The sequence below is a fragment of the Mauremys mutica genome, chromosome 12 (genome assembly GCF_020497125.1).
Source record: "Mauremys mutica isolate MM-2020 ecotype Southern chromosome 12, ASM2049712v1, whole genome shotgun sequence".
Classification (NCBI taxonomy): Eukaryota; Metazoa; Chordata; order Testudines; family Geoemydidae; genus Mauremys; species Mauremys mutica.
The window spans coordinates 10,107,239-10,122,437 of record NC_059083.1 but is presented as its reverse complement, the minus strand read 5'-3'; the positions used below and the strand labels follow the sequence as shown (position 1 = coordinate 10,122,437).

The window sequence follows — 15,199 nt, the reverse complement described above, 5'->3', positions numbered from 1 at the left end:
AAGGAATAATATTCCAGCAGAACATATTTGCTGGTGAATTCTTGAAGGAAGTCAGGCCACTGAAGTGGTGCCAGTCACTGGCTACGCACCGGTGACAGTTTGTTAAAGCAGCTTTGGACAGCAGTAGCCTCTTGCGCAGGTACAGAGAGACCATTCTCTTCATTTCAGCTTATTCAAAGTTAAGAAACCGATCGGGAGTTGAAAAAGCAGCAAAGCTTGTTTTGCTCTTCCAATCTATGGATGAAAACTAGGTGTGAGAAGGGGAGCTCTATAGCCATGGTTCTCAACCTGCAGGCCAATCAGCACACGGCTGCAGCTCATGTGACATCCTCAGGGCCATACAGGTAGTATTGGATGTGACCCACACTGGTACATAGGTTGAGAACCACTGCTCGAAAGTAACGAACACAGAGTGGAAGCCACAAAGGACTCAGACATTGCACCACAGCTCCTAGCTTGTAGGCGGCTAGAAAATCCAAGAAACACCACTGTGATCCACAAAGCTGATTTAGGCCCACAGGCTCCTATCAAATGAATGGGGAGCCAACACGTTAGGTGGGGAGCCACTTAAGCCAACCAATGGGAGATGCTGACCAGTGGGGTGTGTCCTAACCTCTGCCCCTCTCTCAGCGATAGGCACCTAAATCCAGACTACAGGGAGGCTATTGACTACAAAAGCCTGAGAAAGAGGAGATGCCACATTATAACTTCTAGTCCAGTGGTTAGGTCACCACATGGGACATCCAGATGAGTTACACGAGGCAGCAGTGTGTATCCTCAAAGGCTAGAACAGACACCTAGAGAACTTTTAGTCTCATAAACTTAGGTGCCAAGTGAGTTTAGGGGCCTATCAGGTTTGTCAGAAGTTTTGTGGATTGAAGCAGAGTCGAAACTGGGATTTAGGCATCTAAGTACTTTTGCTGATCCCACCCATGGTGACTAAAAACAATCAGTTCAATTCACTAACTACAGGTATTTATTACCTTTTTATTTATTTATATCATCATAGCAGCTATGATCCCTGCTCATGGCCAGGATACATGACTTTAAGTAATCAGTTTTAAATGCAAAACATGTCTGAGTTCCATCCAAATAAAGCTTGACCAAAAACAAAAAAATTCACAAAATGTAAAAGTTGAAAATCTGAATATTTGTACGTGTAGCTATATTATTTAAGCAATTAATGTGTCTAGATATAGTGTATCCTCCTGGTTAAGAAAAAAATACCAAATTTACTGTAAAAGCTTTATTTAGATGTAGATCTACAGGTTTTAATGGTTATCAGTTTATGAGAATCAGCCTCCCTTTAAGAAAAGTAACTAAAACGTAAAAACGGCAAATTAGATGAAAACTGTCTAAGTGGAGGTACCTGCTTGCTGCTTTAAATCATGATTAACAGTGGAAATTTAAAATCTGGTTAATTTAAGTCAATCTGCCTTCATCCCTCCCACCCAAATACTGACAGCTCTGAGGGGTGGAGATTTGCATGGGGCTGGGGGGTTTCACTCCCCCCCTGCACTGACAACTCTGGAAGTGGGGTGGGGCGGCTCTGCATAGGGCAGGGGTGTTCTGTTATTTTTTGTCAAGGTCCAGTAAAGATCCAGATGCCAGATAAAATAATACCAAAAAACCCCCAATGATAATAAGTAAATAAAACGATTTCACAGTCCATTCAAAAGTGTCTGGTGGTCTGGATTGGTCCGTGGTTTGCCTATTGACTACCCCAGTGTAGGGCTTGGAGAGACATCAGCCCACCCCTATGCACTGATAGCCCTGGGGGCGAGGTGTGGGGGGGATTCTGCATGGGTTGGGGGAGGAGCAGACTCCCCTTCCCTGCACTGAGAGCTCTGGGACCGGATGGGGGGGGCGGGGCGGGGCACAGGTGTTTGGGCTCCCGGTTACACACACCCAGGGCTCCAGCTGCACGTCCTGCCCCGCGCTCACCTGCTCCTCCCCCTAGTCCCGGGCTGAGCTCCCCGCGGCCGCCGCAGGGGTCACTGGGCCGGGCCCGTGTTCCTCCGCGGGGAGCTCGGGGCAGTTCCCCTCCTGCCCCAAGAGCCACCATCGCTCTAGAAGTTATGGCTTCTCCAGGAGAGCCCATGTCCGCTTTCCTTCCCCTCTGAACTGCCGCCATGAAGGGGGGGGGGGAATAGCCGCATTCCCCCTCCAGCCTCCGGCAGGGCCCTGCTCCCGCCCCCCCCCACCCCCCGAGGGAAACCGGCAGCTGCGACAGATGCTGCTGCCCCAGCCCCGCTATCTCTGCCAGCTGCACTGCCAACCCGCCAGCCGCCGAAGCCAAAGGTTTGGGGGGGGGGGGGAAGGGGGCTGGGAGTAGCCACGTCCCTGGAGCTGACTCAGCCCATCCCAGACCCGGCTCGGACACACGCGCGGCCCGGCCCAGCCCTCACCTGAGACCCGAGCCGGCGGCCCGAGGCCTGGCAGATCCAGAGCCCAGCACAGGACAACCACCGCCCCCGCGCGCAGCCCCTAGGAAGTGACCCACCCCAAAGTGAGGCTGGACCCTCCCACCCCCTTTCTGATTGGCTCCAAGTCAGAGCAGAGCCAATTGGCGCTCGTAGCGGAGTCCCCGCGCCTAGGAAGGACGGTCCCGCTGTCGCTCCCACCAGGGAGAACCTGACCCGGGGGACAAGCCGGGGCCCGCACTGCAGGGTGCAGAACCCGCCTTCCCGCCCCCAGCCCGCTGTCTGTGCGCGCTGGGGAAAAGGAGGCAGGCTGGAAAACAATCCCAGCTACACAGAGCTAATGATGGGGGGTAAATGGGCTGTTACCGCTCAAGAAAGATCTTGGAGTCACTGAGTGGATGTTTTCAAAGAACTACAATGCGCAGCGGACGTCAAACCAGCTCACAGCCTGTTAGGAACGGGAGAGAGATTTTCTGTCTTCTTATCATAATGCCACTATATAAATCCAGGGCAAACCCACACGTTCTGTACGGCATGCAACTCTGGCAGCTCCATCTCAAAAGTGATATTTTAGAACTGGAAATGGTACAGAGAAGGGTGACAAAAATGACTGGGGTGTGGAACAGCTTCCATATGAGGAGAGATTAAAAAGACTGGGATTGTTCAGCTTGGGAAAAAAAAAAGAAGAGACAACTCAGGGGGGCTATGACAGGGGTCTATAAAATCCTGAATGTTAGAGAAAACCTATTATTTACCCCTTTGCATAATACTAGAACCAGAGGTCACACAATGACGTTACAGGCAGCAAGTTAAAAACAAATCTAAGGAACTACTTCACACAACGCATAGTCAACCTGTGGAACTCATTGCCAGGGGAGATTGTGAAGGCCAACACTATAACTGGGTTCAAAAAAGAGTTAGATACATTCATGGAGGATGGGTCCATCAATGGCCATCAGCCAAGATGGTCGGGGCACAGCCCCATGCTGGGTGTCCCTAAGCCTCTGACTGCCAGATGCTGGGACTGGACAGGTCACTCAATAATTGCCCTGTTCTGTTCATTCCCTCTGAAGCATCTAGCAACAGCCACAGTCTGAAGACAGGATACAGGGCTGTGCGGACCATTGGTCTGACCCAGTTTGGCCATTCGTACGTTCATCAGCAAACTCAGCACAAGGAGCACAGAGTGTCCCTGTACCAGGCTGCTACATTTCAACTAAAGGTGTCAGTTCACTAGCAGAGACTGAGGAAGGTCCAGGCGCAGTAGTGCTCAGCCACAGATTCCCCAACAAACAGAGGGGAAGCCCCGTAACAATGACGACACTCAACACTGACACCCCCCCAATAACAGAACAAAAAACTCTGAAACAAGCCAGCCAACCAGTTCAAAAAAAGCCAAAACAGACCCCACGCAGAGTTTTACCTCAAAAGGGAAGAGTGCAGGAGACTCCATGAAGACCACTAAGGGTCTAACTATTGATTTTACATGGGAGGTGCATAGACACCACAATGAAGAGTGCCGGTACAGAACAGTAAAGTGAGACAGGCAGTTCTCCTTCTGGGGAGGGAAACAGAGACAAAGGAAAACACTGATTCCCACAGAGGATGCTCAGATACTGCGGAGGATGGGCAGCACAGACAGGTGCTAGTCACACCACTTAGCTAGCACACAGATCCCACGGGGACGGTGGGTACAATAACCTGAACACAGTTTGATGCCACCACCTTGCAAAGCACCATAAAACTGTGCATCAAAATAATCCACACAGCCACAAGTTCTCAGTGAATGGATTCTGGAAGAGGCCCTTACCTGGCCTGGCATCCGGTGAGCCTGTTCCTCAGTTTAACTCTGGCCATGCCTCAGTTTCCCCTCAGCAGCTGGGTAATAAATTCCATGTAGCTCTCCACAGTCACCATGCCAACAAGTGTCCTCCCTCTTCTGGGAGGAGTGAGAATCCAAACAAAACAACACAAGCCCTTCACCCTTCCTGGGCCACAGTCCTCATCCCAGCGTCTCCCTTTGGTTGCAGGGTTGACAAAGGTCCATAATTCCCACTCCAGGGTCTGTGAACCACTTTCTTCTCATGATGCAATGGAATGAAGAGGGCAAGGAGATGGTGCACTCGTCCCCTCCTGCCACATGCAGAGTCCTTTACTGGAGAGGTCTTGATGGGGGGGGGCTCCCCAACAGCAGGTTTTGGGGTTAACACCCCTTTGAGATGAAAAAAAAAACAGTCTGAGGTAATCACATGACTCCAGGAGCCATGGCCCTAGTCTGAGTCGATAATGTGGCCCTGATCAATCCCACTCACAAACAGACTCGCTCCTGCTCTCTCATTACTTGGACAGATGCAGGGTTATCACCATGACAGGTTTATAACCTTTTTCCATACCAGGGACCCCAACCCTTGAGACCTGCTGTCTAGCTGGGACCCCACTCTCAAGTAGGGAGGTACCAATGCAGCTGTTTGACAGCCGTTCACAACCCTCCTAGGCTGAGAACACCTGAACCCTACGACCAGCTGTAGCTTCACATCATGCTCACAGCTACTCATGGAGAGAGGAGCCCACAGCCAGAGAACCTCCTTCCAGCTGGGGGCCTCCTCTCCATCTACTAGGCAGACTCACTGCTGGGATCAAACTGAAACAGCCCTCCAGATTTTGGGTTAAACGCCTAAATACCGTTGAAGATCTAGGCCTTGCTCCCTCCCAGCTCTGGGAAATCTACAAACTCAGGAGAACAGGGGAGCTACAAAGTGAACTGGTTTGTAACCTTCACCAGAGCAGCCAGGCCTGAATCCCTGGGGTCATTCCGAAGGGAAGCCACTCACCTGATTCCCGTCTGTTTCTGTGATTCCTGACCCCTTCCTAAGCTATCAGATGTCCCAGCAGACGATGGGCAGTCTAATCCTCCCCAGTAGTGAAACTGACTGTCATTTCCTGGGACAAATGATGAGCTGGTCTCTGAGCAGAACCTGAGGGGAGAGAGCAGAAAGATCCTCTAAAGAATCCATGGTACCTACAGAGAACCAAGACTGGGAATAGAGTTTGAGCAGAGGTGAGCGACTGGATAATACTTATCTGATCAGTCAGTGCTCAGTGAGAGTCTGTCCATAGGCCCCAGGAACGTTCCTGCAAAGGAAGTAACAGAAAGTTGTTAAGCAAAGCTCAGACTTTAAAGCTAGAAGGGACCATTGCAGGCCACAGAACTTCACCCACCCACTCCTGTGATAGACCCATGTCCTGAGGATCAAGTCAATAATCCATTGGAAGGAGTTCTGCGGTGCTTTTGGATGCAATGAAAGGGCTGTTTTAAGGTGTTGATCATGAGGTAATTTTATCCCCCAAATTACTAATAGTTTGGAGAAGCACAGATTGGTAGGTTGAATCTTACTATTGCTCTATTAATGCTAACTCAGGAAAGCGACCCCTAGCACTGGTCCCTACACACTGTTTTAGTCACACTGTAGGTCTTGCTGGAACCGTAGACATAACTAAGAGTACGAACCAGAGTAGGCTTTGGCAGAACAACAACACACAAGGTGTCAGCTAACCAGGAAAGCAAGTTCCTGACCTGAGAGGATGGTGCAGAAACACAGAGTTCTTAAGTAACTATGTAAACACCATAGGCGTGCGCAGCCCGTTTCATTAGGGTGTGTACCCAGGGAGCCCCGCCCCTGCCCTAGTCCCGCCCCCATCCACTCCCGCCCACTGACTTCCCCCCCCCCTCAGAACCCTCTGCTCCTTGTCCCCTGACTGCCCCCCTAGAACCCTACCTGTCCCCTGACTGCCCCGACCCTTATCCACACCCCTGCCCCCAGACAGACCCCCGGGACTCCCATGCCCCATCCAACCACTCCCCGCCCCCTGACAGGATCCCCAGAACTCCCGACCCATCCAACCCCCCCGCTCCCTGCCTCCCCCAATCCGTCTCCACACCCCTACCTCCTGACAGCCCCCCCAGAACTCCTGACTCATGCAACTCCCCCCCAGCTCCTTCTCCCCTGACCACCCCTTCCAGAGACCCCTCCCACTAACTGCCCCCCCAGGACCTTCCTTGCTCCCTGTCCTCTGACTGCCCTGACCCCTATCCACCTCCCGCCCCCTGAGTGACCCCGGGACTCCCATGCCCCATCCAATCCCCGCTGCTCCCTAACCACCCACCCCCTGGGATCCCACCCCCTATCCAACCCACCCTGTCCCCTGACTGTCCCCACCCCTTATCCAACCCCCGTGACCCCGGACCCCTTACCATGAGATGAGGCTCCTAGCCTCCCCGTGGAGCCAAACGCTGCCCCGCGGGAGTGCACAGCCCCGGCCCCCAGAGCGCTGCGCGCGGCGGCATAGCTCCAGAGGGGGGGAGGCGGGGGAGGGGCCGGCAACTTGCTGCATTCAGCCAGGTGCTCCGGCCCGGGAACGCGGACCCCACGGCTTGCCACGCCGGGGAGTGGGGCCATTTGCCCACCCCTGCATTAAGGGGTGCCTGGGCACACCCAGCACACCCCATGCGCACGCCTATGGTAAACACATTCCTAAGAGATGGTCCAGAAAGACCCAGACCCCTTGTAAAGATAAAGAGGGGATGGCAGGATAATGAATGAGGATGCTTTGTTGGATGTACAAGGATAAGGATGATAACTAACAATATCTAGAGTTTCAGAGTGGTAGCGTGTTAGTCTGTATCAGCAAAAAGAACAGGAGAACTTGTGGCGCCTTAGAGACTAACAAATGTATTTGGGCATAAGCTTTTGTGGGCTAAAACCCACATCACTGGATGCCTGCCGAATATCTAGAGTATAATATGCATTTTTTTGTATCAATGTATAAAAGGAGAAGTCATAGGAGGGGCATCTTTGTACCGGCCTAGGGGACAGTGTTATAATATGTTGATTGAGCCGATACCTTGTTGGGGGCATGCCCCAGGGTACCTGTAACATTGAGCCAGGGCACTTTGTCAACGACAAACCTGCCGAGTACCTTCGCCACCAAACCAAGCCTGTGTCTTTCTTTATAATCGAGATCTGCCGAATCATCTCGCCACGGACTCTGCTAGTGCAGCTAACACCTGAGCTCCAAGAACAGCAGCACTAATACCACACAAGTGGATCTTTGCATACCCTAGGGGACTCCATAATGGCAGACAGTTATTAATATTTTATTAATAAGAATAAAACCTAAGCAGAGCACAAGCAAACAATAAATGGTTACTCCGGTTACTTTTTTGCAGAGAAATCTTAAGTAGGACTGATTAAGTATTTTCTGTCAAAACTTTTTGATAGAAAAATGGGTTTGTGGCTAAACAAAACCAAAGTTCCATTGATGTGTCGCAGAAGCAGGGCCAGGCAAAGTGGTTGCTCCCTTTTTATTCTTGTTTTGATTTGTTTAAACTGTTTTGCTGCTGCTGTTTGGTCGCTGGCATGAGCTGAAATTAACAGGCTGAGCTGAGTGTAAGTATTTTAATGTAGAAAGATTTTTTTTAAATTATTTCATAATGTTACTGAAGGTAGAAGACACCTTTATTAGCGACTTGGTTAGATTTAACTAGTAGCAATTACCTTTAATTTTTAAACACCTTTATGGGATGGTAACATTTTTAGCATAGGAATATGCAGCTTAATACAGTAATACAAATGTAGCAGACTAATTTTTCTTGCCTCTGTCTGCAGAGAGCCTGCAACAATAACTCCGAGATGGGGTGATAACTCCGACACCCGGGATCTCCCCTACCAGCCTCACCCTAGCAGGGGACTGTGAGCAGCAGCAGGAGGAGAGAGCAGGCCCAGACTACTCAGAAAAGTTGATTAAAATAAATAATTTAAGTCAAGGCTTTCCACTCAGTGATTTAAGTCACCTTGATTTAAATTTACTCACCCTGTGCACTGAGTACTGATTCTGTGGGAATAAGAGGGGTGGCCACAGGAGGAGAGTTGTTAGAGATCAGGATATGATCTCTCCCCCTGGCCCTTTTTATGCACTTAAGTAACCAAATAAATAACAGTAACATTGAGAATTACTGGCTTCAGTCACTGTTGCTGCTGGCCCATTCTGTGATCCTTCCTCTCACTTCTCTCTTTCTTGCCAACTCCAGTGATTAGTCTCTGGGATGAGCTCACCATCAATAATATAGAGTGCTCTGTTCTCCAGGCAAGCCCCTGCTGCCAATGTAAGAGATGGAGCTCTGCAAGGCATCTGCAGCCCTAGCTCCACTCATGGGGCCTGCAGCTGGCCAGCACAGCCCACCAGCCATATTGGAGGCTTGCTCTTCCCCCTCATTTCCTCTCCTGATGCTTCTATTAATAGCACAGTACAGTACTAATGTAATGCAGTGTGCGACACCTGGCAGCCTGTATTACTGGTCCCCATCATTCTGCTGCAATGCAGAGAGCCAACACCTAGTGGAGACATTACACAGCACATTCCCCTCCTTCAACCTTAAAATGGTCCAGGTACACATTGACCTACTGTAAAGATGAAGAGCAGATGGCAGGATAATGAATAAGGATGTTTTGTTGGATGTACAAGGATAAGGATGGTAACTAACAAGATCCTCACACACAACTATTTCAAATTTGATGACAATATATACCACCCACAAAAGCTCATGCTGCAGAACATCTGTTAGTCTATAAGGTGCCACAGGATTCTTTGCTGCTTTTACTATGTCTACACACCACACCTGAGGGCGCTGCAGCTGCAGTGCTGTAAGGTGTGCTGTGTAGTTGCATTTTATCAGCGGGACTGAGCTCTCCCGGTGACAAAACAAAACTGTCCTGAACTAGGGACTGGAGCTTCATAGCCCGGAGCATGGCTCCCAGCGATAAAGCGCTGTCTCTACTGGTGCTTTTCAGCGCTAAAGCTTATGTCACTTGGGGGGTGTTTTTTCACATCCCTGAGCAACAAACGTGTTAGCGCTGAAATTGCCAGTGTAGACACAGCCTGAGCCACAAAGTGGGACAGTAACTCCCCCACCGCAACATACAAACCAGCAACCACTTCTGTAGAAATCAGATTCTCTGTTTGCTCTCAGGATCCTCGTGGGCACTTTACCCTGCACCTGGGGAAGAGGGAGAAACACACTGCTCCTGCCGGCCTATCTTCCCCACACCCCTCATCCCCAGGGAACTGAATTTCAAAGTGATTGTCCTCTTCAGAGAGCGAAGTCCCCATGAAAAAAAGGGGTTGATCAGGGATGTTTTTGCTAGAAGAGATGCAGGTCTACAGACCCGGCTCTGCGCCAAGAAAAGATTCTTCTCGCGCAGATAACGGGGCGGGAGGGGTCAGAGAGCGCAGCTGTTTACAGGAAAGATGTGCCCCAAACTCAATTTCAGTTACAGAAACTTGCCCCTGGCCAAATCGGCTGCTGAGTGGCTCCTACGGCAGTGGCGGGTCCCCTCCGCAGGACCATGTTTCAGACACGATCGCACTCCCAGCCCTGGGTCTCTGCCCTGCCCCACCAAATCAAATCATGACCGGGGGGTGGGGGTGTGAAAACTGTAGCAATCAGGAAAAACGATCGTGCCGAGCCCTGTCATTCCCCACGCAGCTCATCAGGGACCGGGGGGGGCTGTCCCTCGCTCCCACAGGAACACGGGGGGGGGTCTCTGCCGCAGGGACAGAGGGTGGGGGCTCTGCCATGCTCCTTTTCCAGGTAGCTCGCTGTGCCCCCCCTCCCGCCCAAAAAAGATCCGACCTGCCCCCCACCCTGGTTTGCCTCCGGAAAACAAACCCAGCCAGCCTGGTTACCAGCCCCCCCAATCCACCTGCCCCAGCCTGGTTCCCTCAAACAAATACATTCCTGCCCTGCCCCGCCCCGCCCGGAGAACTGAGCGCCCGGAGCGGGGAGACGCTCAGAGCCCTGGTCCGGTCCGGTCCGGTCCCCTCTCACCCGGCCCGGGCTTGCAGCGCTTCTGTTCACAACCCCAAACGGCGGCTGGAAACAATGAATCAATGCGGAGCCGGGAGCGGATTATAGTCGAGACTGGAGCCGCCTCCTCTTGGGCTGGAGCCAACTCACCACCCTGCTCCCCGCCCCCGCCCCCGCCCCCGCCCCCGCCGCCTGCTCGGTCCGCAGCTCCCCGGGGATTTCTCCCGCGGCGCCTGGCTTCCCTGCTGCTGTTTTCCCCAAGAACCAGCCACACCCTGGCATGGGTGGCAAGTTTGTAAAAATTTTGGTGGGGCCCAGAACCCGCCCCCCCAACTCCGCCCCCACCTGCCTAAGGCTCTGGGAGGGGGCTCGGCGGGGGAGGTCTGGGGTGCAGATCCTGGGCTGGGGATTAGGGTGCAGGAAGGGTGCTGGGTGCAGGCTCTGGGCTGGGGCAGGGGGTGGGTGTGCAGGAGGAGGTGAAGGGTGCAGGCTTTGGGATGGAGTTTGGGGTTGGGAAGGGGTGTGTGGGAAGGGGGAGGGAGTTTGGGGATAGGAGGGAGTGCAGGGTGAGGACTGTGGGGCTGAGGATGAGGGGTACATGATGCAGGAGGGGGCTCAGGGCTAGGGAAGAGGGTTGGGCTGTGGGGTGAGGGCTGTGGATGAGGGGTTCATGATGCGGGGGGGCTCAGGGCTAGGGAAGAGGGTTGGGCTGTGGGGTGAGGGCTGTGGATGAGGGGTACATGATGCAGGAGGGGGCTCAGGGCTAGGGAAGAGGGTTGGGCTGTGGATGAGGGGTTCATGATGCAGGAGGGGGCTCAGGGCTAGGGCAGAGGTTTGGACTGTGGGGTGAGGGCTGTGGGGCTGGGGATGAGGGGTTCATGATGTGGGGGCGCTCAGGGCTGGGGCTGAAGATTAGGGTGCAGGGGATGAGGGGTTCATGCTGTGGAGGTGCTCAGAGCTGGGGCTGAGGATTAGGGTGCAGGGGGATGAGGGCTCTGGCTGGGGCTGAGGATTAGGGTGCAGGGGATGAGGGGTTCATGATGTGGGGGCGCTCAGGGCTGGGGCTGAGGATTAGGGTGCAGGGGGATGAGGGTTCTGGCTGGGGCTGAGGATTAGGGTGCAGGGGTATGAGGGGTTCATGATGTGGGGGTGCTCAGGGCTGGGGCTGAGGATTAGGGTGCGGGGGGAATGAGGGCTCTGGCTGGGGCTGAGGGTTTGGGGTTGGAGAGGCTCAGGGTAAGGGCAGCCTGCCTTGCCAGTACTGGCGGACGGCAGGCACTAGGACCCTGCGGCAGCAGACAGCAAATCTGCTGGGAGCCCTCCGGGCAGCAGGCAGGGGAGAGGCGCGCTGCGTTCTGTCAGGCAGGGACGCAACACAACGCGGCGGAGGGGGGGGAACACGCGGAGGGGGGGTGGCAGGCGCGGGCTGGGACCTGCTCCAGGCAGGGTCGCGGTGGCGGGGGGAGACCTGCGGTGGCCGGGGCCGATCCAGGCAGGACCGGGGGGGGGGGGCAGGAAGAGACCCAGCTCCAACTATTGCTGGAGCAGGGCGCCCAGCCCTGAATATTGCTGGGGCCCGGGCCCCACACAAATATATAACCTGCCACCCATGCACCCTGGGTCTGGGCCCTTCCTCCTTGCTGGCCCGGGGACGGGGATGTGCAGCGGGGAGGGAGTTTCTTACTTAGCAGGTTCCTCACAGGGAGAGTGGGTGGGGTTGGGCTGGGTGGGGTCGCTGCTGGGTGATTTCCAGGCTGGTTTCTCCACCCTGCACCACAGCCTGGATTTTCAGAACGTCCCAGCACCCATTACAGGGGCCAGGGTGTCAAAAGAGCTCAGCTCCCATTGCAAATAGAGTGGAGACGTGCCTCAGCCAAACACCAGTTACTGGGCTCAACAGGGTGCTGGGAGAAGGGAGAAATTCCACCCCCCACACACCCAGAGAGGCAGAGATGTAGCTGGGAGTGTGAGGGTTAAAAGTGAAGGACTCAGCCCTCGAGAGACCCCTGGGCAGGGCCGGCTCCAGACCCCAGCGCGAAGCAGGCGCGTGGGGGGCATTGTCCTGGCAGGGCGGCATTTGGCTCCGGCGGACCTTCCGCAGTCATGCCTGCGGGAGGTCCACCGGAGCCACAGAACCATGGGACCGTCCACAGGCACTTCTGCCCCGGCCGCGGGACCGGGGAAGGATGGTGCGAGCGGCGCGGCGCGCTGCCCTGCTTGGGGCAGCGGAATTTCTAGAGCCGCCCCTGCCCCTGGGTCAGGGAATCTAGGGTGCAGATGAGAAAAGCTGAGCTAGGGTGGAAGGATTGAGAGGAGCGACAGGGCTGAAAGGGTCCCCTTTCCATGGGGTTGCTTGGGGGGCTGGCTGGCCCCATCCAAGATCTAAAGCTCTTGTGTTCATCCCCAGAGACAGGGTGTTGCTATAATCCCCCCTCCTGTCACCCAGCTTTGCCCCACCGCTGCCCAGATCTCCCCTCAACCCAAAAGAAAAGAGGGGAGTTGCTCCTGGTTGAATCCAATGCAGAGCCTACCTACCTTACACAGATCATAACAGTCTGTGCCATTCTAGCCACTAGACCAGGGGTTGGCAACCTTTGAGAAGTGGTGTGCTAAGTCTTCATTTATTTACAGTAATTTAAGGTTTTGTGTGCCGGCGGACCGAACCCCAGATCGGCAGCGGACTGAGCGGCTCAGCCAGCTGCCAGTCTGGGGTTCCGTCCGCCACCCCATGGCAGGCGAAACCTTAAATTACAATAAATTACAGGGGTTCCGACCATCCAGGCAGGCAGCGGCCTCAGCGGGGCCGGTGGCCGGGACCCCGGCTGGCAGCAGAGTGCCACTAAAAATCAGCATGCGTGCTGCTTCTCTCCTTTCTTGCCAACTCCAGTGATTAGTCTCTGGGATGAGCTCACGGTTAATAACATAGAGTGCTCTGTTCTCCTGGCAGGCCCCTGCTGCCAGTGTAAGAGGTGGAGCTCTGCAAGGCATCTGCAGCCGTAGCTTCACTAATGGGGCCTGCATAATGGCACAGTACTAATGTAATGCAGTGAGTGACATCTGTCAGCCTGTATTACTGGTCCCCATCATCCTGCTGCAATGCTGAGAGTGTCCATTAGGTGTCAGCATTACACAGCACAATCCCCTCCTCAATCAAGACCAGAACTGTGTTTTGTGCGACTCCCAGCAGTTCCAAGGACTTTGCAAACATTAACGGATTAGCAATTCTTTGCTTTTATACAGAACCGATTATCCAAGGATCGCAAGGTGCTTTGGGTGAGCGTGTTTACACCCATTTCACAGAAGACGAATTTAAGGCAGAGGCACAAACCAACACCCTGCCATGTTCACATAGTCAGTAGCAGCGCTAGGAACAGAACCCAGGCATCCTGACTCACTCCTCTATTTTAACCATTAGACAACTTTCTCCCAGGGCTGGGTTTAAAATGGGTGCTCTGACCACTAGACTTCACTCCCCCGCATCTGGGTAAAGAACTCAGGCGTCCTGAAGACCAGCCTTCTTTTAGGCTATGGCTACACAGTGCACCTTACCGCACTGCAGCCACAGTGCCGTGTAGCTGTACTTTATCACTAGGAGCGAGCTCTCCCGGCGATCAAACAAAACCACCCTGAACGATAAAGCACTGTCAATACTGGCGCTTTTCAGCGCTAAAACTTTTGTCAGTTGAGCGGGGGGCGGGGGGGGGGGTGTTCACACCCATGAGTGACAAAAGTGTTAGCACTGAAATTGCCAATATAGACACCGCTTTATCGTTCCCCACTGCAACATACAAACCAGCAACCACTTCAGTAGAAATCAAAATCTCTGTTTGCTCTCAGGATCCTGGTGGGCACTTTACCCTGCACCCGGGGAAGAGAGAGAGAGAAACACACTGCTCCTGCCGGCTTATCTTCCCCACACCCCTCATCCCAAGGGAAACTGAATTTCAAAGTGAGTGTCCTCTTCAGAAAGCGAAATCCCTATTTAAAAAAAGGCGTTGAGCAGGGATGTTTTTGCCACTAGTAGGGCTGTGTCTACACCGCCACTTTCAGCACTAAAACTTTTGTAGTTCAGGGGTGAAAGCTATTGGGGTGGGGGTTATCGCCAGGAGAGCTCTCCCCCGGCGATACAGCGTGTCTACACTGTCCACGTCACAGCGCTGCCGCGGCCGCATTGTAACGTGGGTAGTGTAGACATAGCCTAAGAAACATGACAAAGGAAGAGACGCAGGTCTACAGACCCGTCTCTGCGCCAAAAAAAAATTCTTCTGGTGAAGATAATGGGGAGGGGGTGTCAGAAAGCACAGCTATTTAAAGGAAAGATGTGTCCAAAACTCAATTTTAGTTACAGACAGAAAGACAAGCGCACAACAGGGCCCTAAGCTCTGCCAGGTCCCAGACACCACTACTATGCAGATAATTATGGATCTAAATCCCCTAGACTGCTGTAAAGTCTCACCTGTGTTGCCAAGTCTCTCCATGTTATAAGTCTTATGATATTTGGTCTTTCCAAAAGCCCAGCTCCCAGGGCCAAGCAGTTACAGGGGAATCTCAGCTTCCATTTAAAACAAAGCTACATTTCCAGGCCTTGGGGATGCAGAGAAAAGCTCGAAAAGATGTGACCTGATTCCACCCTAAAGGCTCAACAACCAAGGCCTGTCTCTCTTACCCCCCTCCCACTGCAGGGCCATGTCTCTTCCTCCTCCCCTCCTGCTCCCCTTCGGGGGTCGCATCTCTTCCCCCCCCCCCCCGAAGAGTCCAGGTGTCCCACCCCCAATATAAGGGCCACTCACCCAACTCTGGGCAGCGAGGAAGCACACAGCAGCAGCAGGCGGTGGCGCAGCTCTGCGGAGCTTTTTATACAGCCCTGAACAGTCGCCTGCGCCCCGTGATTGGCTGACAGCCCCAAGCCTTG

The 15,199-nt window shown here is 53.5% G+C and overlaps 2 protein-coding genes across 2 annotated transcripts in view; one reads left to right on the top strand and one right to left on the bottom strand.

The window, feature by feature from the left end:
* LOC123345648 (protein S100-A16-like) overlaps nt 1–15,199 on the bottom strand; it is a 643,389-nt gene that overhangs the window by 146,644 nt on the left and 481,546 nt on the right. The window lies entirely within an intron of this gene.
* The window catches only part of LOC123345636 (C-type lectin domain family 2 member D-like), a 348,976-nt gene that overhangs the window by 105,215 nt on the left and 228,562 nt on the right, over nt 1–15,199 (top strand). The window lies entirely within an intron of this gene.